This window comes from Hyperolius riggenbachi, chromosome 7 (assembly GCF_040937935.1).
Source record: "Hyperolius riggenbachi isolate aHypRig1 chromosome 7, aHypRig1.pri, whole genome shotgun sequence".
In the NCBI taxonomy this organism is placed as follows: Eukaryota; Metazoa; Chordata; class Amphibia; order Anura; family Hyperoliidae; genus Hyperolius; species Hyperolius riggenbachi.
In genome coordinates this window covers 267,250,389-267,277,884 of record NC_090652.1, presented here as the reverse complement: position 1 = coordinate 267,277,884, position 27,496 = coordinate 267,250,389, and the positions used below count along the sequence as shown (strand labels likewise).

Below are 27,496 nucleotides of genomic sequence, written 5' to 3'. Positions count from 1 at the left end.
AGCTCCATGTAAATAGCGTCCCACAATTATGTCAGATCTCGAGGCCTCATCATATACTTCTGTTATTTGCTTGGAAACTGAACTGGCACTAGACAATGTGTGTCAGAAACGGAGCTGGATGATTTCCTACTTGCAACCTTGTAACACTGACCTCTCTGCTCATGGGTGAGAGTTTAGGAAATTCCTCAAGGATGGAGAAAATCAGGCACAGGAGGTAATTGCAACCATGTTTATTTCAGGTCTCAGCACTCCACACTGGTGATGGGTGATTGGTAATGGGTGAAAATTCTTAACAGCTGTTTCACACGGTGCTTTCTCAGAGGACTAATCCCATGCGTGCCTGGCTGGTGGGCTCTTTCCCTGAAGATACTGCATTCACAAAGGAGCAGCAACGGCTAGGTTACCTGTGTCTCAAGACTCCCAACGCAACCCATTTCTAAATTCTACCTTCATTCATCCCAATATGACCTGCTAACAAACGTCACTCAACACTTCAGAGTGAGCTGAACACTGCTGAGAGAGTTACCTGCACCACCCACATTCACTCCTTCTGTGACTGACTGCCAGTGAAAACTAAGAAGGAGAAAAGCCTTAAAGCAAACCTGAACTGAAACATAAAAGTCAAAATAAACACATACAAGTCATACATGCCTCCAGTGTTGTCTACTCAGCAATCTCTTTCTCCTCTCCTGCGTCCTGTTTGTCAACTGTGCTTTGTGTCCTATGGGAGAAAAGCGATTTACAAATGTTTTGTTGTTGTTGATCCATGTAATTCTCTGTCCTTTATTTTAAAATGGCAATGAGCACATAGAAACTTCCAGGTCAGCGCTCTAACCTGTAATATCGCCCACTTGAACCACAGAGAAACATGGACATTACCTTGCACATCAATTCTCGTTTCAATTATAACTGACAGCAACAGATATAGTAGAAATCGGACTAGAACTAGATCTAGTCAGAACTGGAAGGAATCATTGTTAGAAGAAAAAGGTGAGCTTCTCAGAGGAACTGGCTGCAAAGTATATATTCATTTGCAGATACATCATGTGTTTATTTTAAGTAATTTTGCTCAGTTCAGGTTCACTTTAAGGAAGGCAGAGGGAGGAAAGAGCACTCTAGTGGTCCCCTGTCACGGATGAGGCAGGCAATGCCAATTGCACCCTGTGTTGAAGAGCCAACTGACGTGCTCAGAGAGTTGCAAAGACAGTGGCCTTTATTAATTGCAAAGGTCATTAACAAACCAGCTGTGGGTTTCTAACTGGTACTGTGTCACAGAGCCCCAGAAGATGTGCGGGAGCGCAGAACGAACATAGAGTCATCGTACTAGTTGGCAACCAACAGCTGGTGCGGTTTTAACAGCGTTTGGTAATTACCCTTGCAATTAATAAAACCCACCACTGACTCGCAGTGCAAGGTGTATTTTTCTCTTTTTGCCAGTTTAGAGAAAAGCCTTACTTCCCTGAACAGCATCATTTGAATGTAGCTCTGCCTCGTTCATGGAAAAGGCCTCGATCTTTCTCTGCCTCCATTGTTAAAGTTATAGAAAAGGCCTCTTTATTCAAAGGCAATCATACAAGAAGGACACGGCACTCACAGGCTGTTTGCAGCACAAGCTGTATTGGAGCTTAGTGAACACACGACATGTTTCGGGCGGAGCCCTTCCTCAAGTGTGTCAAGCTGCGCCTGAAACATGTTGTGTGTTCACTAAGCTCCAATACAGCTTGAGCTGCAAACATCCTCTGAGTGCCATCTTTTGGGGGTGAGAAAAAGACACAGAGACACCGGGAGCCCAATCTCGTGTAGTATCGTCAGGTTAAGGATGGTAGCAAGTAGAAAGAAGTATATATACTCACATAGGTGGGTTGCAGACAAGGCAACCACTCATACTGGCGTGTGAGGAAGTACCGTCCCCACTCGGCCTTTGTGAGAGGATGATCTAGCGGTCGCTGCTTCAGTAAACAAAAAAGGGGAGTCTTTCCACCTTCAAGGATGTCTAGGACTCAGTTTGATCCTCTAGAGGAGTGCACTAAGTATGTTAGGGGAGGGTAGGAGGCGCCTAAGGTGTAAATATCCAAATTGATTGATAAAATGGTAAGAAGATCTTACCTTAGTGCTGCCAATTTCAAGAAAGCAAGGTTTTTCGTTAAAAATATATGTTTTTATTATGCACATCATACAACGCATTTCGTGGCTACAACCGCTTCATCAGGTCAAATTCAAGTGCCCTTAATGGTTTGATAGTGGTAATCAGCCCTGAGCGCCTAAAAAACATATATTTTTAATGAAAAACGTTGCTTTCTTGAAATTGGCAGCACTAAGGCAAGATCTTCTTACCATTTTATCAATCAATTTGGATATTTACACCTTGGGCGCCTCCTACCCTCCTCTGAGTGCCATGTCCTTCTTGTTTGATTGCTATTTTACTACAGGATTGGTGTACCTGTCGGACACTGGGCACCGGCTGGCCAGATTATTGCCGGTTTCTCCAAAGGTTTGGAAGTTGTGCCTTTTCTTTTTATTCAAGGGGGAGGAGCTACGCATCAGAACCCAGATAAAATGGGTTAGCTGTATAACTTTACACTATCAGGTATGTTGTTGTTTTTATATTCACCAGACGTACGATTTGTATTGATGAATAAAATCAGGGTTTTTTTCAATGTTATTTTATAAATGATTTGTAATATCAATATTTGTCCATTGAAAAAAAAATCTTGCACTGCAAGAGAGAAGCCGGTATATGTAGACTGGGCTATGCAGAAACATGGGGCTCCCCATTTAAAAGCAAAAGACCACTGGGAATCCTCCTTTACAACAGGGGGATACTTTTTGGTTCATGGTGGACCAACGAAAATCCTCCCTTTTGCTAGAGAGGAATGGTCTATTGCAAACCAATGGGGAACCCCATGCTTACTCCGGGCTCTGATCTGTGTATACCAGCTATTCCCTAAACAGCGGCTGTGGTGGACTGCAGCGGCCAAAGCGAATGGGTGGCGACACGAATGGAGTGAATGTAAATTGGCAGGTAATGTAAATGATGGCACATAAATGATGTTACAGAGCACAAATCATCCACTGCGTTATTTTGCATCCACTTAAAGAGACACTGAAGCTAGAAAACAAATTATGATATAATGAATTGGTTGTGTAGTACGGATAATTACTAGAAGATTAGTAGCAAAAAAAAGATTCTCATATTTTTATTTTCAGTTATATAGTGTTTTTTTATCACATTGCATCATTCTCTAATATTTGCAATTCACACACTACTCAGCACTCTAAATTATTTTACAGAGCAGGCTAGTGAACTTTTGACCTGTCCTCTGGAGAAAAAAAGAAGATAAAATGACTGACAGTTGAGATAGCAAGCTTCAGAAGACAGAGCTCTCTGCAACTTTGAAAGTCAGGGAGCTCAATGGTTCTTTTGCATAGATAACAACTGGAGTTTCTTAATATTAGACTTATGTCTCTGCTCCTAATGTTTTATTTCTTACATGTACTACACATACAAATGATATCATATTTTTTTTCTGCTTCAGTGTCTCTTAAGTGGGAACTTCTTTCTTCTACCTTATCAGAGTCTATTTATGTTAGCGTAGCATTGCTTGGTTGAAAAAAAACAAAAAGTAGAGTTCTTTAGAAAACTTTAGACCTACTTTCCGTTAGCTTCTAGGGGTCCTTGACAGATTCAGCAGGTTAAGTGAATTTCATAGAGTCAACAATGTAACGGGAAGCTTCCATTATCTTTTGCTCCCGTTCCATCAATTTTTTTTTCCCTGATGCGAGAAATCTTATCTGTCTTGGCAGCTTCCTACCAGTCCACAGATTCCCTCATTGACCTCTTCTGAGGATTTTATTGCTTTGTTCTGAACCTTCCTATCTGTCGGAAGAACCCACAAATCACACATTTTTTACAATGTGTTTTTTTGCTAGCCAGATGATATGAATGTTGCTTATTGGTTTTCTCTTCTAGATTTAGGAGGTTTATTGATACTGACGGCTGTAATGTAGTGAAAGGAGGAGGTGGAGAAAAACCTCAAAATCACTCAAAAGTGAATTGCAGAAGAACAAATATGATGACAGTGGGATTAACAGACACAAAGTGTTAGTAGACTTATACTTATGTGTGCCCACAATAAATTAAAGGAAACTGACCACCAGAGTCTTTATTTTTTAAATGAACCTCTCCTTAAAGTGAACCGAGCACCATTTTTAGCAACCAGGGCATCTCAAATCACAAAGCACATTTAAATGCATACTAACCATGTGATTCATTAATAAAAACATCTTTCATTTTACCTCATCTTTTTACATTTAAAGAGAACCCGAGGAGGGTTTGAAGAATATTATCTGTATACAGAGGCTGGATCTGCCTATACAGCCCAGCCTCTGTTGCTATCCCAAACCCCCCTAAGGTCCCCTAAGGTCCCCCTGCACTCTGCAATCCCTCATAAATCACAGCCACGCTGCTGACAAACAGCTTGTCAGAGCTGGCTGTGTTTATCTCTATAGTGTCAGTCTGCTGCTCTCCCCGCCTCCTGCAGAACTCCAGTCCCCGCCTGCATCCCTTCCCTCCCTGCTGATTTAAGGGAAGGGACGGGGGCAGGGACCGGAGCTATGCAGGAGGCGGGGGAGCAGCTGAGACTGACACTACAGATGTAAACACAGCCTCACAGCACGGCTGTGATTTATAAGGGATTGCAGAGTGCAGGGGGACCTTAGTGGGGTTTGGGATAGCAACAGAGGCTGGGCTGTATAGGCAGATCCAGCCTCTGTATGCAGATAACATTCTTTAAAAACACCTCGGGTTCTCTTTAAGGATTAATAACGGACAGTGTTCTTCTACTTCGCCTCAGTCTTCTTCTACCTCAGTCCACAAGCTATCCACAGGCCACAGAAAATGGAAGGCAGATAAGGACACTTCCAATTAAACTCTAATAGATCGTTTCCGTGATTTTGCGATGTGGGTACGGGTGCACGATCACGGGAACGACATTTAGCGATGCACGTCCATAAAAACCGGAAAACAAATCAGATCTTTAAGTTTCCCGAAGATGCTCAAATTACTACGATCACTTGACTTTCTGTTCACACCCGTCGTGTGACGTGTGAGGCCCGTCGTGTAAAGATAGATCAGGGGGCGCTTGTCATGGGCGGGGGGGGGGGGGGGGGATGTCATGGAGGGGAGGTTATGGGGGGGATGCATTTATCTTATGCTAAATGCATTTTAATTAATTTCATTAATAAGAAAAACATGGCAAAAATTTCTCATTTTTCAGCCATTATAGTTTTAAAATAATACATGCTATTGTAGTTAAAACCCACCTATTTTATTTGCCTGATTGTCCCGTTGATTACAACACTTAAAGTATATGCCTAGTACAATGTATGGCGACAATATTTTATTTGGAAATACAGTTTTTTTTTGGGTTTTGCATCTGTCACTAATTACAAGCCCCTATTTGCAAAAATAACAGTAATATACCCTTATGACATACATATTAAAAAGTTTAGTACCTAAGGTAACTATGTGTTTGTTGAATGTCATATATATATATATATATATATATATATATATATATATATATATATATATATATATATATATATATATATATATATATATATATATACAGTGGTGTGAAAAACTATTTGCCCCCATCCTGATTTCTTATTCTTTTGCATGTTTGTCACACTTAAATGTTTCTGCTCATCAAAAACCGTTAACTATTAGTCAAAGATAACATAATTGAACACAAAATGCAGTTTTAAATGATGGTTTTTATTATTTAGTGAGGAAAAAAAACTCAAAACCTACATGGCCCTGTGTGAAAAAGTGATTGCCCCCCTTGTTAAAAAATAACTTAACTGTGGTTTATCACACCTGAGTTCAATTTCTGTAGTCACCCCCAGGCCTGATTACTGCCACACCTGTTTCAATCAAGAAATCACTTAAATAGGAGCTATCTGACACAGAGAAGTAGACCAAAAGCACCTCAAAAGCTAGACATCATGCCAAGATCCAAAGAAATTCAGGAACAAATGAGAACAAAAGTACTGTAATTGAGATCTATCAGTCTGGTAAAGATTATAAAGCCATTTCTAAAGCTTTGGGACTCCAGCGAACCACAGTGAGAGCCATTATCCACAAATGGAAAAACATGGAGCAGTGATGAACCTTCCCAGATGTGGCTGGTCGACCAAAATTACCCCAAGAGCGCAGAGAAAACACATCCGAGAGGCCACAAAAGACCCCAGGACAACATCTAAAGAACTGCAGGCCTCACTTGCCTCAATTAAGGTCAGTGTTCACAACTCCACCATAAGAAAGAGACTGGGCAAAAACGGCCTGCATGGCAGATATACAAGGCGCAAACCACTTTTAAGCAAAAAGAACATTAAGGCTCATCTCAATTTTGCTAAAAAACATCTCAATGATTGCCAAGGCTTGTGGGAAAATACCTTGTGTACCGCCGAGACAAAAGTTGAACTTTTTGGAAGGTGCGTGTCCTGTTAAATCTGTCGTAGAAGTAACACAGCATTTCAGCAAAAGTACATCATACCAACAGTAATATATGGTGGTGGTAGTGTGATGGTCTGGGGTTGTTTTGCTGCTTCAGGACCTGGAAGGCTTGCTGTGATAGATGGAACCATGAATTCTACTGTCTACCAAAAAATCCTGAAGGAGAATGTCCGGCCATCTGTTCGTCAACTCAAGCTGAAGCGATCTTGGGTGCTGCAGCAGGACAATGACCCAAAACACACCAGCAAATCCACCTCTGAATGGCTGAAGAAAAACAAAATGAAGACTTTGGAGTGGCCTAGTCAAAGCCCTGACCTGAATCCTATTGAGATGTTGTGGCATGACCTTAAAAAGGCAGTTCATGCTAGAAAACCCTCAAATAAAGCTGAATTACAACAATTCTGCAAAGATGAGTGGGCCAAAATTCCTCCAGAGCGCTGTAAAAGACTTGTTGCAAGTTATCGCAAACGCTTGATTGCAGTTATTGCTGCTAAGGGTGGCCCAACCAGGTATTAGGTTCAGGGGGCAATTTCTTTTTCACACAGGGCCATGTAGGTTTTGAGGTTTTTTTCTCAATAAATAATAAAAACCCTCATTTAAAACTGCATTTTGTGTTCAATTATGTTATCTTTAACTAATGGTTAACGGTTTTTGATGAGCAGAAACATTTAAGTCTGACAAACATGCAAAAGAATAAGAAATCAGGAAGGGGGCAAATAGTTTTTCACACCACTGTATATATGTATGTGTGTGTGTTTTACTTTAGTATCTATGGGAGAGTGGGGGAGGTAAGTGGTTAATTTTAATGGTGTATATATATATGTAGTTTTGTTTATGTATGTGTAATTTTACTATTTGGCCACAAGATGTCCCCCACGTTATCTTTTTGTGTGTATAGTACGCTAACAGGAAATAACGTGTGTATGTGTTACTTTTTGTTTTATCATTGATGCTGGTGGCCATTGATCACAGGCACTTAGATCAATGCATGGGAAACATGTTCTCATTTACTGATCGGTGTACTAGTGCACCACCACAGAGGGGTGGTTGCCGGCATGCATATTTGCGCGCACCGCACATAGACAATAGAAGATTACTATCTACATCCCTGGCAGGGCGTAGATATACTGCCGCAAACGTAGTTAGTGGTTAATTACGCAAGAGGCGACTGGACATAAAATGTGATGTGATGCAAACCATATTGGAAGCTAAAGTTCCTCCTAGCTTAATAAATGTTAGCACTTGTGTTGGATGCAGGGCATGCATTTTTCAGTCTGGCAGAGGTGGTGTATGCCTGTGCGATTAACCATTCAATTGCAACATGTGTTTAGGGATGCGCAGCCTTTCCCCCCAACTTTTCTTAACTTTGTAACTATGTAACTATCAGGTTAGCTGCTCCCAGCCCCTCCTCCTGAGTTTCCTGTTTGCATAATAAGTAGTAGCAGATTTGCATGTGATTTGCATCTGAATTGAATGCGAGGTGTGCAGGAAGTCTATTTAGGTGCTGCACACTGAGCTGGTGGTCATTTCAGATGCAGCCTTAGCGGTATGCGCTGGCGTTCTCCTCGCTATAAAATGTGATGTGGCTGCTGCACACACAAGGGGCTTGATTCACTAAAACAAATAGCACGCCTTATCAAAGTTAGCACGCCTTATAAGAGTAGCATAGTGAGTGCTACGAACCTGCAGGGGCTCAGGACAGGTCAAGTGGAACTTTCGTCATTGCCAATTAGCAGATATAAGTTTGCTATGCTACTCTAATAGGGCTTGTTAACTTTGATAAGGCGTGTTAACTTTGATAAGGCGTGCTATTTGTCTTAGCGAATCAAGCCCATGGAGTCTACTTCATATATAGAAGCAGATCTGCACATGGAAGAAGAAAGACGAAAGATTAGGAGTTCCTTCGATAGTTGCTGACATGACTACAGACTCTGAAACTGTGCAGAAGATTTTAGTGCAATATAAATACACAATAATAATTAGAAGAAAAATCTATATAACATACATGATCACTACAAATCAGGACATAAAACTTATTATTTACCATTTCACACCTATAGGTCTGCTGGGTTGCAGTGACACATGATTCCCCAAGGTGGAGATAACTTCATGTCCATGAGGATGCAGGCTATGCATTTACAGCAGTTGAAAGAACCTACTTCCGCCTTGGTAACAACTGACAGCCAAACAGCTCTGCTTTCCCAGTAAAGCATACGGAGCGACTCAGAGGTAAATCAGTGGGCTCATTCATATCAAATGCAATTTTTTATTTGTGGCAAAAGCTTGCAGATGTTTCACCCCCCGCATATAGATTCACGTTTTTGTATATTAAAAATGTATTGCTTGGCAGCTGTAGAAGTTGCATTTTATTGCGAGTGAACAACAATTGTGTGTGTAGGAAAATTAGGGTCAAAAGATGACTGCAAATGTAGTAGTGTGATCTCTCCCTGAACCGCTACACTAAAGGCGTGTACACACCTCACAATTTTTCTGATGACTGGAGATTTTTTGAGTGATGAGCGATCGTTTCCGCTATCTCGCGGCATGGGTACAGGTACGCGATTATGCAAATTAAAGAGGAACTCCAGCCTAAACAAACATACTGTCATTAAGTTACATTGGTTATGTTAATTAAAATAGATAGGTAATATAATCTCTTACCCACACTGTTTTAAAAGAACAGGCAAATGTTTGATTCCATGATGGCAGCCATCTTTTTGGTTGAAAGGAGGTGACAAGAAGCATGAGACACAGTTCCAACTGTCCTGTGTCCTGAGCGCCTCTCCCAGTTGCCAGGCAACGTGAATAACAACATAGGAAACCCCATCATGCTCTACACAGCATCAGGGAAAAAAAGCCCGGGCTTTTTTTCTTTGATGGGTGGAGCTTAGGTAAAAATGCAGCTAAAAATGATGCTTTGGTAAGAAAAACAAAGTTCTGATGCTGTGAAAATGTTAAAGAAACACCAAGCCTTTTCAGTTCTGCTGAGTAGATTTTTAGTCCGGAGGTTCACTTTAAGCATAGTGATGCGCGGCAGTAACAAACGTCTAGGTCAGGCATGGGCAAACTTGGTCATGACTGTGGCTGTCAGACTCCTGCAATGCATTTTGGGACTTGTAGTTCCTTAACAGCTGGAGGGCCAAGTTTGCCCATGCCTGGTCTAGGTGGATCAGATGTTTAAGGTCCCTGAAAATTCCATGCAAAGTACCGTAATCACTTGACATTATACTTGCGCCACAGGTAGATGGATCGGGGAACGTTTGTCCTTGAGTATGTCCTTGAGATCCATCTTTCTGGGTCCCGAGGTGAGTATTCAGCTTAAAGGACATCCAAGGTGAAAATAAACTGATGAGAAAAACAATTGTATTTATCCTCCTTCTCCTAAAAATGACTTTTTTAGATATCCCACAGTTTTATTTTATATTTTAATTTTTTACTGTTTTTACTGTTTCATTGTGTCTGCTCAATGACACCTTCACTGCAGTAGGCTAGAGTTCAAATCTATGAATTATTGACCCTTTTTATCTCTTTCCTGCTCCAGGAAGCCATTTACTGACAGGAAAGTATTTTATGGCTGTAATTACTTATCAGTGAGGATTATGCTATAGTCTAACCCAGTCCAACCCCAGACAGAAACTGTCACTTGCATACCTGATGTTTAACTCTTTCAGGCATAAAAAGAAAAAGAAGCAACACAGCATAGGTATTTGTGTGCTTGGCTCTATACATACACATGTCTATCTCATCATGTCACATGCCACCTCTGTTGTCCTTTATTGGTACATACATAAGGCATACAAATGTCTTTAGCTGCCAGGCAGAGACAAAAGATAAAAGATTTCAGCGTGCAGGCACAAGCGACAGTTCGCCTCAGTGACGAATGTACACACGCGACAACATTCGTAGCAAGTTCACAGCAGAAGCTGTCTGTCAGGGACTCCGTAACGACGGTGTGATGTTACGCATATGCTTATTGGAGACAATTCTGCCATCTTTAGCAAGCAGTCGTACTCACGGCACAACATGGCGAGTCTGCGCGACGGTTTTCACAAAAGTTGCGAGCGATTGGACATTTCAATCACTCGGAATAGAGCTAGTCTTTGTTGCGCACTGTATACACACAGCACAATTGTCACATGAACCATTGCTCATCGTGTGTCTGCAGAGACATTTGTCTGCCGTGTGTATGGGCCTTAAGGGCACGTTCATGGGGCTTGATTCACTAAACCGTGATGACTCATATCACGGCCGTTTTCGTGAGCATTTTCGCATTTGCGCACAATCGCGAATTATCGCGAGTGAAAACGGCCATAATATGAGTTATCACGGTTTAGTGAATCAAGCCCCTGCTATGGTGATTAGCGGGCAATTCCCGCTAATGGCCAAAGCGCTAGTGCTATTTTGCCCTAAGACATTGATCTCACTGCCACAATTGGCGCCGATCGCGGGCGTTTTTCCATTAGCACCAATCGCAAAAAAGCATTACATGCTGAATTTTGCTGCAATTCTGGAGCGATCGCTATACAGTGCTTATAAAGCATTGACCGCATTCTCTCTGAATCACGGAAGTGTTAGCATTGATTTTACCGCGCAAAATGGTAGCGCTTAGCGATTTATAGCGTGAATTGGTCGTAACACTTATAGGTCACAGCAGTCCCTGGCTGTCCTCTGGCTGTGTGTACTTTGCTCCAATGTTTGCATGTCAAAGACTTGTGTAAAGTTCACAAGTAAGGTTAGCTATTAAATTAACATAAGGTTTGTAAATAACTGTCCGTGTGTTCAGGTCAAGAAGTAAAGGTCTAGGAGCATCTAAAATAGCAGAAGATTTACACGCTAGTCACACTTATCTAATCCTTTATCCAATCCCGGTCCTATGTCAAGTACAAGTTGGCTACAGAACACCCCTGGAATGTAGTGTAGCCTGTTGATATACAAAGAGTACAGCTTCTGACTAACAGATGAGACATTTTTATTAGTGCTATCATAAATTCAAATAGCACTGACGTATTTTCTTTAGTGCCTTATAGACTACCTTGATGAGACAGACTATAATGTTCGTCAGACACTGAGGTGTGCATAGGGACAGAATCTGCTTGGTTCCCACCCCTCCTCCTTTACTTTGGGTCATCCCATTGGCCCTGGGGCTGGGGATGGGACCAAAATGAATAGGTAAGGGTTGGGATGTTGTAAGATATTGTCACACACCTCTACTCAGAAATGGACACAACCTAGTCTTCCTAGTATAGTTTAGGGCCAATTATTTGGGGAAAGATAGTTAAAGGAAGTGCATTTCAAAATGTGCTTGATAAGATAAATGCATATACAGGTATAACCTGTGATAATTAGTAGTTGCTTCCCATCCGCTTTCATTTTTATGGCCTGTAGGTTTTATAATCATAATGATTTAAATCTCTTCATGAGCGCAGGAAGTCTGTGTCCTATATTTGATTACTTCTGTCTATGTGAGAATAAAAGCTGGTTCCTCTGAAACATTTGTTCTGATTCCAACTGTCATTACTATAGTGTTGATTTGCAAACAAGTAAAATAACTGGTTGCTCCGAGCAACAAGCACAAGTACTTCCCACACATGAAGCTCTGGGGTGCAGTTTTATGTTTCCCACAAGAACAGTTCTACAAGAATATCCAGCAGTTGTGACCACTCATGATGTCATTAGTTTCCCAAGAGGAACCCAACATGAGAGACATATGGAGGCTGCCATATTTATTTCCGTTGCGTGATTTCCGATCGTTAGGGAGCATTACTCAGGCAAAAGCCTGTGCGATGTTCCCGTGTCCCGGGCGATGTAGAACGAGGTTTTACACTGTGGTGCTGTCCTTCAGCACCACGGCCCTGCTGCCTCGCTCCCCAGAGATATGTACACACCCACCAAACATTCACCGCCATCTTCCGCCGCTGTATCTCTAGGTCTCTTTTAATAAGGGGACTCCCACAGCTCCCTGTCAGGCCACCGCACATCGCCGAAGCTCCCCACAGCTGTCCTAGTCACCCCTGATCAATTTACCTGCAGCTGCTAAACATCCGCCGCCCTGTCGCCACACGTCCCGATGTTGTAATTACAGTATCTCTCGTAATTACTGTATCTCTTGTTGTAACTACAGTATCTCTCGGAGCCCCGACAAAGCATCTTTGGAGTTTCTGCTGGGGTTCCCAATTGGTCCACTGTCTGGACTATTTTTTATTTTGGGAGCGCCTCCTCCCAGCTCAGAGGATTGTGGCAGCCTGACTGGACAGTGGAGTCATGTGACACCACAAATTAAAGATCCCCATAGAGGGGGCAAATGAACGTTTAATGCAAAATGATTAAGTGAAAGTACATTTGATTGGCCCAATTCTAATGTGTGTAGAGTCTGCATTTTATTTGCACACAAGCGCGTTTTACTAACACATAATTAATCACCTTTGTCAACTGGGTGCAATATACGTTTCTGCAAATTTCTGGGAGTAACACTTAAAAATGGCCATGTTTGCTTATAAAAATCAAGACTAACAGGCAGCTGTGCCAGTGCTTTCATAGGGTCAAATTGGGTACTTCCCAAGGCTCCAAGCTCCTTTAAGGCCCCACAAGTCCGGGACTGTAGAGGTCACACTTTTACTGTCAGTACAGTATGAATATGTAAGGGGCCCCACATTTATGTTTGCCCTATTTTAGCAAGGAATCGTTAAATTAGCATAGATATTGCAATTCTTGCAGCTGAACTGAAATCAGTGCTTTTTTTTATTTTTTATTTGCTGATCAAGAATGGAACTACCTTTATCCCTTCATACTGCTTAGCAACTGGGATAATCAATGAGAGATGTTAATTTTCTGAGTTTTCAATGCTACATTTTTACAAATAAAAAGCTACTTCTAACTGAGCCAATTAGAATCAGTGGCTGCGGACTTTGATTAGACTAATATTTTATTAGCTATTTCTGTTTTCGTGGACAATGTTTCAGCAATGGGTTCAATGAGTAGCTTCAAATCACACAAAGAGAGATTAACAAGAGAGCCAAAATGTATACATTGGTTCAAACCTGTAGATGAAGGTTTAAACAAGGACTCTAACTTCTTGTGCTGGTACAATGGGGTTTAAATACCACAATTCTTTTTATTTTTTATTTCTTTTGTTTCATTTGCTGATAAGATGGTATTTTAGTGTCACTATTCATTTTCTTTCACATGCTAGGAAGATGGGTTTTAAATGCCACAATTCTCTTTAGCTTATAACTAATGGTGTATGTACTCTGCACAGTCACGTTTGAACTCCAGATTTATGTCTCCCCATCACCCAGAGTCTGTGGTATGTGATGTTTGAGCAAACTAGGGGTTTTATCTATTTGTCATAAATTAGCTAGCATCCCTGTGAGACCCTCCTGATGTAATGAAGGCATCTAATGACATTTATTTATGTTTGCAAAGTAATGTTTCTCTTCTGAATGTCCAGTGTATTTAAAGGGGTTATTTCGCGAAAAAAGTAGGCAGTTAAAAAATGTGACAGATGACAGGTTTTGGGCCAGTCCATCTTTTTAAGGGGGATTCTCAGGGCTTTCTTTGTTTTCAACAGCATTTCCTGAACAGCAGTTTAACTGCCAAAATAGCAAGATACCAGCCGGCCTCCCTAATCACTTGCACACAATTATGTCAGTTAGATTTTGCAACTGTTGTTCAGGAAATGCTGTTGAAAACAAAGAAGCCCTGAGAATCCCTCTTAAAAAGATGGACTGGCCCAAAACCTGTCATCTGTCACATTTTTTAACTGCCTACTTTTTTCGTGAAATAACTCCTTTAAGCTGTGTGATTCAACATCTTGTTAATATTCAGGAACTAAGGCCTCGATTCATAAAGCATTCCCGCATTCGGAAATGCAGAAAACCGCTCACTTTACCGACCACACAGCAAAATATGTATTCATAAAGGCTTTTTCCGCATGAAAAGCCGACATTCGCGAGCAGAGTGATCAATCACCGCCTTGCGCAGTGATTATCATAGCAAAAGTAACAAATGTCAATTCATAAAGATTAGAGGTAGCGGTATGCGGACGGGTATTACCGCTACCTCTGATGTGGCGAGAAGCGTGCGGAATACAGTGCAGTGAATGGGACAGACCTCCCAAGCAGGTGCAGAGAGAACACCGCATGGAGGGATTCCGCCTGCTTCTCCTGTTTCCGCATGTCTCCCGACAGCCTAACGCCTGCCTACAGCGGAATATCTCCGCACGCCTGTCACAACTAGCAAAAGTTTTATGAATTACCACCCTGAAGGCGGAAATACCGACAGCGGTGTTTCCCCGCTCGACGTTACCTTCCCGACAGCACTTTTATGAATCGAGGCCTATGTCTGAAGAAGGCTTATTAGCCGAAGGCTTACTTTTTATTTACCTCTAAGTTAGCTAATAAATGGTATCATCCTCATTTGAAACTTCTTGCTTTTACTAATGGCTAACACAGTACAACACTCTACTGCTTCTATTGGGCTAATAACAAATTGCACGCTATCTCAGAAGATTAGCATCTCATTGATCATCTCCTGATGTGCAGCAAACAGAACACAGCGAATGCTTTATCAAGGAGTGAACACACGAGGGCAGTAGAATGCAGAGTGATAATGCAGCTGCTAAACTCCATCATGTAGCAATGAAATTAGGATAGAGCCTGATGACCAAACATTGAAGTTAAATATTTAAATAGTCCTAATAGATGTTTCTTGTCCTACAATATCACATGCAGAAGTTGACGTAAGCATCTTGGAGCTTGATAACTGATTAAACATTGTGACAGATTTTTTAAGGGCTCTCAGAAAAATAACAGTCAATTAGGGCTCTTTTCCACTATGAAATGCGATTGCGATCGCGATTCCGATAGCGATCGCAATCGCGTTTCAATTTCCACCATGCGATTGCGATTGAGCTACTATACTCATTATAGTCCAGCTCAATCGCATACAAAACGCGGCAGGACAACGATTGCGCTTTGACCAAAATCGCATCGCAATCGGATCGCACTAATGGAAATTGCTGCTCCAGTTTCCATTAGTTTAATGTACCATGCGATTTGCGATCAGAAGCAAATCGCAAATCGCAGGCTAGTGGAAAAAGGCCCTAATAGGGATTTAAAGTGAACCTGAACTCTTGCACAGGAGAGAAGGAAAACAGAGAGAAATGCACCCTGTATGTATTTAGAGAGTTTAGCCTGTCTAATTCCCCCTCATCTGTGACAAATAACAACTTTATCTTGATCTCTTAGCTGTGTCAGCTGGCTGCCGTGGTATAGCAGCTAATTTGTAAACACAGGATGTTAGCCCTATGTCTGCTTCCATGCAAGCAGGAAGTAGGCACACTGCAGATTTATTGCAGGACTCATATAATCTGTAACAAAGAAATGTTTTTCTTTAAAGATTATTATGCTGTTGCTTTTCTTTTAGAGAAGAAAGGAAGTTCTGAGCTCAGGTCCGCTTTAAAGCAGGAGGGACGGCCATACTATCCCATTGTCCACATTTTGATTTCAGTGAATCTTACAAAGTAAATAAAGAGAAAACAGCTCCTGGAATGTTTCACTTTTATTGCTTCTGAGTTCTGACTGAAGCCAATCCCGAAGTCAATTCCTCTCATACTCTTCCCCCCCCCCCAAGAAACTACACTGTCATATCTAGCTTGCTTTGTAAACACATGTGAGCACAGCATAGATCATATTACAGCAGCTCACTGAACTTCACTCAGCCAATCAGTGAGGAGCAGGAATGTGGGAGGGGTGATGACAAGCTTCCTTCTCCTTGGCAATGGAACAAATAGAGCCAGGCTCACTGAGATAAGCTTTATAACAGCAGAACCATTTATGATTATATTGTAATACTTGCAGTGCAGACTGCATGTAGACTACATAATAAACACAGAGCAGTGGGTAAATGGAATTTGATTTTATGGTTGACAATCCCGCTTTAAGAGGTTATTTTTGTTTATTTTAGGAAAACAAAAGCAACTTAGTCAGGGTTTTAAAAGGAAATGTAATATTGTAAGGATTGACTGAAAACCTCGTGTCAGTTTGCTTACTTTCTTATGTGTGCATATCTTTTATACTAAATGATGTACAGTAATTATGGACACACTGTGGCCAGTTCACAGTTAAACTGCACAGTTAGCAAGTGGCAACTTCTTATTCAACAGCCGACCTTTCAGGAATCCTATATACTAACCGAAGGTTGTACACATGCACGGACCTGGAAGTACTACACATTCAGCTCTCTTGTGAACCAGCCTTAAAGAGAACCTGTACTGAGTAAAAATATTTAAAATAAACACATGAGGTAACTTCAAATGAACATTACATAGTTATCTTGCCATCAGTTCCTCTCAGAAGCTCACCATTTACTTCTGACAATAATCCCTTCCAGTTCTGACAACATTTTGTCAGATCTGAAATATATCAGTTGCTGTCAGTAAAATATCAGTTGCTGTCAGTTATAGCTGAGAGGAAAACTGATGTACCAGGTAATGTCCATGTTTCCCTATGGCTCAAGTGGGCGATGTTACAGTTTAACTGTGTGCTGACCAGAAAGCTGTTATGGGTAATGGCCATTTTCAAAATGGAGGGCAGAAAATTCCCTTGATCACAGTGAACAAACAGGACGCTGGACAGGAGAAAGACACTGAGGAGTAGTAGACTACATGGAAGGTAAGTATGACTTGTGTATGCTTATTTTGACTTTTAATTTTCAGTTCAGGTTTTCTTTAAAGAGGGAATGTCAGCCTCAAAATCTAATTCCGTTTACCCACTGCGCTGCATTTATTATGCAGCCTGCAGCCGTACCCTGCATTGCAAGCACTCCAATCTATTCAGAAATGGTTCTGCTGTAATAAATGTCACCTGTCAGTCTGGCTCTATTTTCGCCATTGCCAAGGAGTAGGAGGCTTGTCATCACCTCTCCCACATCTCTGCTCCTCACTGATTGGCTAAGGGCAGTTCAGTGTGACATGAAGCTGAAATCTGATCTTGCTGTGTTCACATGTTTACAAAGCAAGCTATCTATTACCAGGCAGATTCTAGGAGAGGAAAAAAAAGTAAGGGAGGAAATGACATCAGATTTGCCTTCAGTCAGAGGGAACCAAAATGGCAAATGCCAGGAACAGTTTTCTCTTTATTTACTATATAAAATTCATTGAAATCAAAACAAGTAGTTATCTACTTATATATTATAGCATAGCTGACCCTGCTGCTTTAAAGTGCTGTGTCAGTGCTATGTGAAGACATAGTAATATGATAGGATCATTCATGTCCTGTTTTGAAGGCACAGTAACAGAATAATAAATTGTGTTGTTTTTTTGTCATTGGATAGCAAATAACATGAATAATGGATCTCAGAATCCATCCCTCCCACATCCCCCCATTCAGAAAAATACCTAAACTATAATATATGAGAAAACCATTACCCTGACTGTGGTAGTAAATGGAGACTTCACCACCATGTGGTGACCGGTATTCAGCCAGTGGTTACATTATATCTTTATCTTGTTTTCTATAGCGGGTGAATGCTGTCTGGAAATTGACAGATTTAAATAATGCGGTGAGTCTGGGCAGATCAGAAATGCCTGCTTTGCAAAGTCCATGAAGGGAGTTAGGTCATTTCCTATTTCCCCCCTCAGAGTTCTCTGAAAAAATGTTATCTCCCGCCTTCCAGCGACAGAATGGTGTTTTTCCCTGATGTCCCTCAACACTTCCACTACAGTGTGTGCTGCGGGGCTCTGACTCTTTCCAGGTTAATGTTAAGTTTGGCAAAAGACCTGTTGAGTGTTTTAGGAATCACTAATTGTGTTTATTATTGCAGTATGCACATAGTGCCAACACAATCCACTGTGTTTTCCAGAGTGATTATAAAACCATCTACATCTGCCCATCATAATATAATCTACCCGCTGCACTCATATAAGCAAACACACTCAGGAGGTCACCAGACAGAAACTAGCCAATCAGATGGTTTTGGTTTCTGTGAGGAATCCTACACAGAGTACTTAGAGTATCGTGACTCATACTTAAAAATCTACAGCTACAGCTCCCAACTGTCCCTTTTTGGGGGGCGCAAGATCTCGCTTGTTGGGAACCACAAGCTTGATTCACACAGGTATGGTAAGATTGCTGGGAACATTTTATTGTTACTAGTACCCATGGCAGCTCAGTGTGTGTTTCCTAATTAACATGACCCATTGCTAGAGTTACATATGGTACAATGGGCCTAATGCAATTTACTTTTTTTTCTAAGTTTTCTCTTAGGCCCCGTTCACACTTGCGGTTGTTTGCCAAACGGACCGGATGACCTGACCGGATCCGGACCGGATCCGGATCGGAACCGTACGGTTCTGATCCGGATCCGATCCGGATCCGGTCAGGTTGCATCAGGTGTTCATCAGGATGCGATCCGGATCCGTTTGGCAAAAGTAACGTAAAAAACAAAAAAAATGTTGGGGTCTGGGAGGTCAGCAGAAGGGGGACCTGTGGAATCAGGCCCTCCGCTGTTTAGCACTCACCTCCACCTGCGACATGCTGCCAACATCTCCGGATCCGGATCCAGCTGTGCTGCTCCACTCCAAAATGCTTGCCCATGTGTCCCCATCCAATATCGCCGCAACAATCCGCATAGGAAGTGGGGTAGAATATCCGGATTTCTCAGCCAGTGTGTTGTGCACTCTCCGGTTCCCATTGGTTTGTATTGGCCGGATGGTGCAGTCCGGCTCCGCCCCGGATACGGCTGCCGGAGGAGCCGGATCAAAAAATAGCGCATGTTGGAACGGAGGCCGGAGTCCGGATCCGGCCCGGATCCGGTCCGGCTCCGGTCCGGCAGAACGGACACATGTGAACGGACGCATAGGCTTTCATTGCTATGCCGTGCGTCCGTTCCGTCCGTTCTGCAAGCGGTGCGGCTCCGGCACGGCGATTCCGGACGGCCACCGCTAATGTGAACCGGGCCTTAGGAGATAATTTTTCATCTTCTATTTAAAATAACTTTTGGTAAAGGAGAAAAAGAGAAAGCCAGCACTGCTGACACTTGCTTTATTCAAAAACATGTTTACAATCTTGTTACACATGCTCATATGCTGATAATAATGTGTCACATACCAGTAGGAGTGATGGGTAGCGGTTGGGGTTGGCTTCTGAAGCCTGACGACTGTTTCACACAAATTGTGTTTCTACAAATGCTGCAGGGCGGTGCACATAGACTTCTGGTAAATGTAGCCGGAAGTCACTCTGTAATTGAAAAAGTACCAAAATTAAGTGAAAAGTGCTGTCAAAATTATTTTGAGTGTTTTCTTACTTTCTAGTGGCTTAAAAGTCATTTTATTTATAATGTGAAAATAGCACCTAGGAGAAAACTTAGGAGAAAAAGTGAATTGCACCGGGCCCAATGTGCATTACCCACAAGCAACGTTAGGTAATTCACCTTTTCTCCTGAACATGCATTTCAAACCAACAGCAAGCAAGAAAACACTCATGTAATACTGACAGTACTTTTTCATTTGCTGTTTGGTACTTTTTCAAATGCAGAGTGCTCAAAAGTTATTTTAAACAGAAGATGAAAAATTATCTCCTAGGAGAAAACTCAGGAGAAGTTAATTGGATCGGGCCCTATTTCTTTTACTAATGAATTCTTTGTGATGTGTGTACCTAGGGGCATTACGGGGATGTGATTATTGGTGTGGCAGGGGCGTGTCTTACAGGTGTCCCTCTTCCTTTTCTCAAAAAGTTAGTAGATAATGGTGTGCCGTACTTCCACTCACACAAGCCTCACCACATGCAGGATGCACTGATGAAGGGCTTGTACTCTAAAAATCTTTATGTAAGTTGGATTAATAATTCTGTGTAATTAAAGTGACTTCATAGTGCGGATAACCTTACTAAACTAAACCCATGTGTACGGTGAGTGCTGTCAGTGTTCTCATCCTCATTAGTATCGTGTAGGCAGAGGCGTATCTAGAGGGGTGCAGGCATGGCTTATGCCATGGGCGCCACAGCACCATGGGCGCCATACCTGCTTCTGTACTGGGCTGCAATGCCTGCTTCTGTGCTGCGCTGCCATGCTTGCCTCCGTGCCTCCCTGTCAATTAGATCTCATATCAGATTCATTCCGTTATCCGGGGTACATGGCAGTAGTAGAAAAGAGGACAGAGAGGGAAGAAGAGATATTTCTAGAAAAGTTACTTCAGCAATGTCACAAGTCAAAAAAAAAAAAAAACACAGGCAGCCGTAACACATGTATGTGAGAAAGTATGCTGTTTTTAGTCGGGAAGGGAGCTCTAACGGGAGGGAGCAGGGAGGAGGGGCGCAATTTCTGTGTTTGCCATAGGCTCTATATTACCCAGGTACGCCCCTGAGTGTAGGGTTCCCCTTGGACTGGTGTCAAACTCTATGCACAGCCAACCATCAGCCTTGTCACCAGAGCAAGGCTAATGGCTCTGACCACCTCATCTCCTTCCTGTCCACATTGTGATAGCACTCCCACCCGCCTTGCCTCATGTAACGATTTATAGTGTGTGCGTGTGGGGGGGGGGGGGGGGGGGTAGGTAGGAATTGGAAAGGAGCAGGAGGTAAAATTCTGTTTACCTACAGACAGTATAAAGGAAAGATCATCAAAACCCCTAAAAGTACTGTCCCAAGCTCAAAAGCAGAATATTGGCGATAACACTTTACTGATATTCTAACAGCCCCGCCCATCGCCTAGTAAACAGGCGTGTCAATCAAACATATACCTGCAGTGGTCTTTTTAGGTCCTGGATTATTATATACTGTATATTATAAATCAGAACTCATCATGTTCTGCGAAACAGGCAAAAACATAGATGGAAATTTGGGTGCGCCATGCGCCACAATAGGCTGTAATGTGAATTACGGCTATAGCGATGCTCAGACAGTAATATGGGTGCTGTCAAAAGACAGAGCCCAAATTACTATAAAAACAGCATAATTTGGCCACCAGCAGCAATAGCTGGCAGCCAAATTACGTCTTAAACCTGAGTCCACGGAGGGGAAATAGTAATTAACACCATATGGACATTTGCAGAAGCGGGGTCAGCCATTTTTCGGCTTTGCCCTGTGCCCTAATTTTTCAGCACCTCAATTACATGCATGCCACGTTCTGTGGTTGGAGGCACTTGACCCGCCATCAGTTTTTATTACTTTTAATTACTTTATCATAGTTGGGCAGCTCTTCAGTAGTATTGAACCTTTAGGCAGATAAGACGTTTACCTTGTGCATTAGTTTGTCGGTAGGTTGAGCTGTTTGCCTGGATTTGCGCTGTACTGAATAGCTGGGAGGTTTATGTTACATTTTACCGCTCCTTTACATTTCCAGGCATGGAGTGTTGCATTTCATCCAGAAAAGGAGGAGTATTTCCTGCTAATTAGTTTTGCACATTTGATAGTGTTTGGTCTGTCCCTCTCAGCTTAGAGGAATCAGCTATTCAAATATTTCTTCAACATTTTGCCCCCAGTTTTTAGACTTTATTAAAATAACCAGAAGAAGGATGTGTGTTTTGTCTAATGAAGGGACCTTGCCGCTGTGGGGTGGCAGCAGAGGATTTAGCTCGGGGACAGAGGACATGAGAAAGTAGATACTTGTAAAATATTTTCCTTACACTTAAAGTGACACTGAAGCGAAAAAAAACCTCATGCTATAATGAATTGGTTGTGTAATACGGATAATTAATATAACATTAGTAGCAAAGAAAATAGTGTCATATTTTTATTTTCAGTTATATAGCTTTTTTATAACATTGCATCACTCTCTAATAATTGCAGGTTCCACACTACACTCAGCATTTTAAATTATTTCACAGAGCAGGCTAGTGAGCCTTTGAACTTTTCTTTGCAGAAAAACCATAAACAAAGAAGAAACAATGAGAGACAGTTGAGATAAGTGCTTCAAAAGACTCTTTTGCATAGATAACAACTGAAGTTTCTTAACTCTTCCTGTACTGGAAACAATATGAGACTCATATCTGGGCTAATAATGTTTTATTTCTTAGCTGAACTACACATACAAATCATTACATCATAAGTTTATTTTTACTTCAGTTTCCCTTTAATAGAAGCCTAAATTCAATTATATGATTTGTAGATCTGATCTGACCAACTAACTTTGTGAATCAGGGCCCAGATCCCCTGTCGTTCATTTCTCTTTATTTGTCCCTCTTTCGAGCATTCCGCCAATCCATCTTCTTACCCGGGGAGCACACGATGTCACGCGATGGCACACGATGGGCGTGAATGAGAGTTCAAACAATCGCAGCACTTTGCGCTGTAGATGTCAGAGATTTTAAAGTATTCTCAAGGCAACATATGATATAATGAGATAAACATGTGTATGTTCAAAACATATTAACAACCAGACTGTTTTACTTGCTTTATTTTGCTGCCTGAAAGAGTTAACTTTTAAACATAAAAAAGTGACAGCTTCTCTCTTGTCGTAGCTTGTCAGGAATATAGTAAATATCACTGATAAGCAAAGTAGAGACATAAATGTTTTCCTGGCAGAATACAACTTCTGAGGGCAGGGGAAGATAAAATACATGAACTATTCACCTTTTTCTAACTCTGGGACACCTAATAGGCTGCCACTGATTAGAGACAGTAAAACATTCAACCTACTTTGTAAATATATATAGTGGGATGCGAAAGTTTTGGCAACCTTGTTAATCATCATGATTTTCCTGTATAAATCCTTGGTTGTTACAATAAAAAATGTGAGTTAAATATGGGGCTGTGTGACCAGTGCAAGGGACTGGGAATCTTGTCAAAGTTGAGAGACGCATGGATTCCACTCAGTATCAGCAGATTCTGGAGACCAATGTCCAGGAATCAGTGCCAAAGCTGAAGCTGTGCCGGTGCTGGATCTTTCAACAAGGCAATGTCCCTAAAGGGCCCTTTTCCACTAGCAATCGCAATCACAAATCACAAACGCCAGCGATTGCGATTGCGATTTTTCATTAATTTTGTTATGCGATTGCGATTTGTGATTTTCATTTGCATTGCATTATCATTGTAAAAATCGCTCTAAATCGAATCACTGTAGTGGAAAATACTTCTCGTGATTTCTATGATAAAGTAACAACCCTAGCGATTTAAAAATCACTAGCGATTTGCGATTTTGCGATTCAGCAATCACAATCGCTCTAGTGGAAAAGGGCCCTAAGCACTGCTCACAATCCACTAAGGTGTTCATGCAGAGGAACAAGTACAACGTTCTGGAATGGCCACCTCAGTCCCCAGACCTGAATATAATTGAAAATCTGTGGTGTGAGTTAAAGAGAGCTGTCCATGCTCGGAAGCCATCAAACCTGCATGAACTGGAGATGTTTTGTAAAGAGGAATGGTCCAAAATACCTTCAACCAGAATCCAGACTCTCATTGGAACCTACAGGAAGCATTAAGAGGCTGTCATTTCTGCAAAAGGAGGCTCTACTAAATATTGATTTCAATTCTTTTTTGTGGTGCCCAAATGTATGCACCTGCCTAATTTTGTTTAAACAATTATTGCACACTTTCTGTAAATCCAATAAACCTCATTTCACTTCTCAAATCTCACTGTGTGTGTGTCTCCTATATGATATACTTAACTGACATTTTTTTATTGTAACAACCAAAAATGTATAAATGAAAATCATGATGATTAACAAAGTTGCCCAAACTTTCGCATACTGTATATATATATATACACATATATATATATATATATATATATATGTATATATATATATATATATATATATATATATATATATATATATACATAGAAACCCTGGGATACTGTAGAGGGATGAATATAATTGTTTTATCTCATCAGTTTATTTTCACCTCAGGTTCACTTTAAAGATCCGATCCGCTATGTCAGCCGTAATTAATGTGCGGCACAAAATGTAGTTTACTATAACGCACACTCGTATGCCGCAACATCACAGAAACAATCAATTATCGTGCAAAAGAAGCCAGTCGTGGAAAAAAATTGCTTCAAAAATCGCGGCATGGGTATGTAGCTTTAGATGACAGTCTTAGATACTAAATGGTTGGTTATCTGACTGTGCCCTATACAGAAGGCCGAATTTATACTTTTTCTACCCCTAGGCTAACGTTCTTGCAGCTTCCCTTCCACGTGCAGCACCCCCTCCTATTCCGTGTGCAGCAAGTCTAACAATGATGTACAGCAGCCTCCTTCAGTTCTATACAGGTCCCTTGGGCAGCAGCTCCCTATTCCCATGTGGTGCTTCTTATTTGCAACATCTGTATTCCATTTTCAGCATCTTCTTCCATATGCAGCAATCCCTCTTCCATGTCCAGCCGCCCTTGATCAGCTGCACCCAAGGCCCACGCCTTGGTGGCCTTTCCAGAAATCCAGTCCTGCCATTACACCTGATCAAACATGTCCTTAATGGGATGACTGGATTGTGTGGCCACTTTATATGTCGCACTGGGTATGTACTTGCACAATTAGAAAATGGTCTGTCCTGTGTTATAGTTATGTCTGTAATTTCAAACTTGAGCAGACACTAAAGGCTGCTACACAGTCCACGGTGTTCTTGCCTGAGGGGGCCAGTCAGGGCCGTTTCTGCAGAGTAACTAGCGTGAGTGTGGCCACCCCAATCAGTTGCAGAAAGACCCGGATTGCTGGATACAAAAGTGGAATTGTTTTCTAAATTTCAAACCTAAGAATCCCCTTCCCCCACTATTGAAAATGTGGCTCTTGCTCCACAAAAATCCTTATACTCACCATAGTGGTTTTCAGCTTTTGGGGTAAGATTAAACAACTTTGGTGGTAAAGTTCAACACACCCTCCAGGAAGAAGGAAATTGTTCTCCCACGATCAGTAGAAACGTGGGCACTGCTATTGGTGCTAGATTTCCCACTCTTGCCGCTATACTGGTGCCAATGGTGGCACCTGAACATTTTTGTTTTTACAGTGGATTGGCGGTGGGAGGGGGAAGTTGGCTAAAGTGAGGCATGGGGGTAGTGGTTAAGGGTAGTCCTGGGGGGGGGGTTAAGGTTAGGCAGTGAAGGGGAGTGGTTAAGGTTCGGTATGGGGGGGATTTGAGGTTAGCCGTGTGTGTGTGTGGGGGGGGGGGTGTTAAGGTTAGGCATCCTGGGGGGTTGGTTAAGGTTAGGCATGGGGGGGTTGAAGTTAGTTGTGTGGGGGGGTTAAGGTTAAGCATCCTGGGGGGTTGGTTAAGGTTAGGCATGGGGGGGTTTGAGGTTAGTCGTGTGGGAGGTTAAGGTTAGGCATCCTGGGGGGTTGGTTAAGGTTAGGCATGGGGGGGTTTGAGGTTAGCCGTACGTGTCGGGGGGTTAAGGTTAGGCATCCTGGGTGGTTGGTTAAGGTTAGGCATGGGGGGGTTTGAGGTAAGTCGTGTGGGGGGTTAAGGTTAGGCATCCTGGGGGGTTGGTTAAGGTTAGGCATGGGGGGTTTGAGGTTAGCCGTATGTGGTGGGGGGTTAAGGTTAGGCATCCTGGGGGGTTGGTTAAGGTTAGGCATTGTAGAGGATTATAGGGTTAGGTTTTACTTTTGTGAAATGTCGGTAAAATGTACCCATATTTTACTAGCAAGAAATAACACTGTACAATATAAGAATATCTGTAAAATACCAATTTTTTACTATCGGCTATTCCCAGGCAGCCACATTTCCCTGCACCTCTATTTCATGCACGACCGCCTCCCACCCAAGAGGATAGCAATGCACCTCCCTGCACCATCATTGTTTCCATGTGTCCACCTACCATTTAAAGGGAACAAGAGCAGGCTTCCAGGCCGTGTCTATCTCCTTCTTCAAACCTCTGTGTCACATTGCACAGTGCTCCATGGGGCACCCCGTTAGCATTGGCTGTGAAGTCCCCCAATAACATTACAGGAATTATAGGCATTTACAGCTGCGACCCACCCCTATATGGGACAGAAAGGCACTTCAGCAGGAGCCTAACTAGAGGGGAGCAGCCCCTGAGATCACAGGAAGGCCCAGAGCTGTAAAGGGGCCCCAACTACTAACCTTCCCTTCCTCCGATACAGAGCACTATTCTTCAGACCTGTGTTTTTCCGGCTACACTTGTTATGGGTGTGAAGATCATGATGGCCTCACTTGTTCTATGGCCCTTGTGAAATGGGCCCCCAAGCCAGTGAAGGGCGGCCGGCCATGGGAGACAAGGGAAGGGGTGTGAACATTGGGAGGCCCAATCAAAGTTTTGCGTGGGGCCCCCATGAATTGTAAACAAATACCAAGGGGTGAGCAGCACAAACCAACTTTAAGCATGCACGCAACAATGCAGATTCCCAATCTCCACAAGAAACATATATAAATACAGAGGGTGCTGCAGCACACAACAGGGAAACAGTGACAGGGGCTCTTGGTTACGCTTTAACGCACTTAAGCTCACCAAGTGCGCCAAAGTGTCCCCGATCTGGTGAATTGTAATTACGGAACTGCACTTCAGGAAATGGGGCACTCTGGAGACCAGGCTGGAAGGCACCTGGTGGTATCCTCACTAAGCCATTACTGCCAATTTTATAAGTATCTGAGGATTTGTGGGTGAAGAGAGGATGTTTTATTGAATAAGTTGTACCCAGAGGAGATGGACAGAATAAGTCCTGTATAGCCACCGAAATCCATGTACTTTACTTCATCTTCATTAAAATTCCGAATAGCCCAGGAAACTGTTAGAAAGTGTCGCTCACGACGCAGGAGATAAGAAGTTGACAGCTGTTTCGTGCAAGTAACAAAGCTTCATGCAGAATTTTAATGAACAAGAAATAAAGAGCTTGGATTTTAGTGGATGCCCTCCAGAATTTTCTGTATTTTAGAGACTTTTGGATTGTATGTTAGTCTGCTTTTTGCAGATGGACATCCGATTTAAACAGAAAAAAAAAAGGTAATCAGAAATAAAGAGCGAAGAGAAGATTGTATCACAAAACAAAGAAGAGAACGCTAGCTGCATCCCATATGATAGATATAAG

The 27,496-nt window shown here is 42.1% G+C and overlaps 1 long non-coding RNA gene across 6 annotated transcripts in view; it reads left to right on the top strand.

The window, feature by feature from the left end:
• The window catches only part of LOC137525016 (uncharacterized), a 410,675-nt gene that overhangs the window by 164,818 nt on the left and 218,361 nt on the right, over positions 1 to 27,496 (top strand). For 4 of the 6 annotated variants that reach the window (XR_011022834.1, XR_011022835.1, XR_011022836.1 and 1 more), the window contains exon 5: positions 8,581 to 8,749. This is a non-coding gene — a long non-coding RNA (uncharacterized lncRNA). Of the gene's footprint in view, positions 1 to 239; positions 645 to 8,580; positions 8,750 to 15,943; positions 16,003 to 27,496 lie in introns of those variants that run through there. The other 2 variants (XR_011022838.1, XR_011022839.1) reach the window with 2 other exon arrangements.